This window comes from Microtus ochrogaster, linkage group LG4 (genome assembly GCF_000317375.1).
Source record: "Microtus ochrogaster isolate Prairie Vole_2 linkage group LG4, MicOch1.0, whole genome shotgun sequence".
Taxonomy (NCBI): Eukaryota; Metazoa; Chordata; class Mammalia; order Rodentia; family Cricetidae; genus Microtus; species Microtus ochrogaster.
In genome coordinates, this window is record NC_022030.1 from 19,112,170 (window position 1) to 19,115,900 (window position 3,731).

Here is a 3,731-nt window from a genome sequence, read left to right on the forward strand (position 1 = left end):
TTTAATTCTTATCTAGCATCTTAGCTTTTGTCTTATTAAAAATCCACAAAGTTCAATTTAAAACTATACTTAAGCAATGCTTTCTCTACCACAATGTCAAAGCTAACCTCATCTACACATGCACAGCCATACAATTTCATATATTGTTGGGAGGATATTTTATCGAAGCATTATTTTGTAATTATGTAAATGATTATGAGACAAAGTGTTGAATCTCTTAGAGAAGTCATGGCCAGTAACCCCATTTCAAGGGGGTGGCTTCTTCTTGGCCCAGGTTATCAGGAACATCTTGTAAGTACAAAAAGGAAATAGAAGCAGACAAACTGCCATGAGAACTATGGCTCAATAATGTCTCTCCAGCTAGAGAGTTCCACAACCGGTTCCAGGAGACCTCCTCCCTTTGGAGTCCTAATGTCTCAGTCTGTGGATCTTGTCACACAGAATCAACTGGGGTTGGTGTGGCACTTGAAGTTTTCTAAAATCTATGGGCCTTCTAAGGGACAGATGACATTCAATCTCTGGTTCAAGGATGTCTGATGGGGTCCCCCAGGTTCTTCTAAACTGCAGAGAAATCAGTGGTTCAGAGTCTCCACTGGACTGATCCTAGTTTGAGATGGGTTCTTTCCTTCTTCCCCACAAGACAGTTGGCAGTGTCTGGGGGAGCTCTCAGTTGGAGTAAGGGGTGTTCCTTGTCATCTACCTAGTTTACCTCATGGAATACAGAAATAGAGAGCAGAAGGTTTCATGGACAAGACCAGTGGTCTGCTGTCTTCATTGAGACCCTAGCTCCTAACAGCCTATTGAATTATGACATCACCATGATTTTGTATGGTTTCATTATGTCTTGATAATACCACTAACTGAGGAACAAGCCTTCAACACCAATATAACAATATTATAAGCCTTCAACATCCGCGATAACAATATTATAACCTTCTACCCTTGGCCTCCAGATGCTCATGCTTATCTTTATAAAGCAAGGCGTATTTAACTCATCTCCAAGAGTCTTAATGTCTCAGTAATTCTGATGTTTCTCAAAAGTCGAACTCTAGAGTATCCTCTGAGATTCGAGGCAAACCTTTAACTGTGAGCCACCTAAAAAGCAAAGATCAAGCTTCCTACTTACTAAATACAGTAACACAACAAAGATTCCCATTTTAAAAGGAGGAAATGGAGACATAGAAAGGAGAGATGGGGCCTTGATGGTGGCACACACCTTTACTTCCAGCACTTGGCAGGTGGATGCCTGTAAGTTTTAGGCCAGCCGAGGCTATTTAGTGAGACCCTCTCAGGGAGGAGGGATAGAGGGAGGGGAAGAGAAAGAAGGAGGGGGGAGGGAAGGAGAGAGAGACAGGCACCAAGGGATGACTGAAACTCAGAAGGGCAAACATTAAGTCCTGTAGCTCTGTGTCCTGCATTTGAGTATGTGATGGCATGATGTTATAGTAGCCTTGATCAGGGCTCTGTGGAGACACACTAGGGAAGATATTTCTCTGGCATGGGTGAAGATGTAATATTTCAATTTATCCCAAACACAGAATCCAGATATGTAGTTGTGTTAGTCAATCACCTGGACATAGGACCAGGTTTGTTCGCCTTAAGTCATGCCAAAAAGATAAGAGGAATAATTATACCTTTAATAAGCTAAAGGTATAATTTTACTTCTACCCTTCCCTTCCTGAATTCCTAACCCATAGGGCAGCCAGTACAGAAACTTCAGGACTCAGAAATGCATAACTTTCCATTTTCTTCTCTCTGTCTCTCTTCTAAGGTGCTTTCCCTAATATTTTGGGCTTCACTTTCTATCTAAAGCTCCCCTGTTCCATCATGTGGGTGATTGTTTGCCATTGTGGCTGAGCCCCATGGCTAACATATCAAATAGCATGGCTTTTCTTTCTTCCTTTTCTTTATCTTCCTCTCTGGGCAGCTGGTGAGGGTCGGAGCTGACCTGATGTTGGTACCTAATGGAATCCTGGCCTTCCTACTCACTTCCCCTGTTGGTGACGTTTCTTGCCTTTGTTGTTCTGGGTTTCTGAGAAACTTGCAAGTTCTGTGCTCTCAGAGTTGTTTACCAACCCTGCTTCCTGAGGCCCTAACCCAAGGATCCGGGTGATGAGGTCTTCATCCTGTTGGCTCACCTGTCTGGGTTAGGTATAACCTCCCCCCCCCCTTGGTGATGTACAATAAAGGCTTCAGATTCTGTAACATCCAAAGTGCGTGTTCCATTAATCCTGATGTCCTTTGCTTCGATTTGGCTCTAGCTGCGCTGGTGCGGCAACCTGTTGGGTCCAGGGGGATTGTGCAAAAATGGGGACAGACCACCAAAGTCTAATAAACCAGAAGCAAACTTTATTCCAGAAACCAGATTCCAGGAAAACCAGAAACAAACTTAAAAATAATAATAATAATAAAAACACCACGGGGCACAGAAGCTTATCAGCTAGCTGAGACCACAGTCAGAGATGGTGTTTGTTAGGCTGTAGCAAAAGGCTAGTTTCTGAACCCCCCTTTTATAGTTAGGGCACCAAGCATTAAGTCTGAACAAAGGAATTTTTACAATGTTACCCTGACCCATAGGTTAGTCAACATAGACCCTAAGGAGGGGAGTGAGTTCTAATGTCAATGGGTAACTAGGCAGTTATCATGAAATATGTTTCAGAGTAGATTACAGTGAAAGTCACTAATTGCAAGAAAACAGGTGTCTTTAGCAATTAGAAAAGGGACTGCTAGTAACACCAGAAGGTTAATAAATTAGAATTAGTTGGTTCTTAGCTGGGAACTTAGAAGACAGCAGAAAGCTTTTCACACTATCTCAAGGTAAAACTCAGATACAGACTGCCATACTTTACGACCTCCACTATCAGAGCTCATTAGTTAGACGGTGTTTGTACTTGTCCACTGTCTGTCCTGGTACCTCCAGGCAGTGTATACTGGAGCCCCATACCTCCCCTTTGGATGGTACCAGTTTCCCATAGCAAGAGACAGTGCCTAACCCAGAGGTCACGTATCTTTGTCTCCTAAAGGTTAACTCAGTTCATAGCTGTTGTTTATCAAGAATGGCCAGGACACTACTCTCAGTTTGCAGAGTTCAAGGCTAGCATGTGTTACATTGTGAGACTCTGTCTCAAAAAAGTTTAAGGGCTAACTTCGCCACATCATTTTTTTGGATCTTTTCCATTTCCATGCATATATGTCTGTGTTGTGTGTGTGTAGGTGTGCATAGATGGAGAACTAGATGTTGGGAATCTTTCTGGGTTGTTCCCTGGATTGCTTGTCATTTCTATTCATTGAGATGGGCTCTCTCAATCAAGCCCAGAGTTCACTGGTACGGCAAGTCTTACCTAGCCAGCTTGCTCTGGGAATCTCCTCCCTGCATTTACTTGGGATCTGAATTCAGGCCCTCATGCTTGCATGGTAATACCTGTGGAGGCATCTCTTCTTTGCATCCTTATTGAGACTCCTTTGAAGTTAAAAAACAGTTTTCTTACTGGTTCTAAAAGGGTATCTCTGTCAGGTAGCTATCTCTTCTGAATTAAAGCATTCTCTTCTGTGTACAGAGTGAGGATCATAAAACTCAGGAAACTAATTTAAAAACTGTGGGAAGGTCTATACCTGTATCTCAAGAAGTTCAGCCAGGCGGTGGTGGCGCACGCCTTTAATCCCAGCACTCGGGAGGCAGAGGCAGGCGGATCTCTCTGAGTTCGAGACCAGCCTGGTCTACAAGAGCTAGT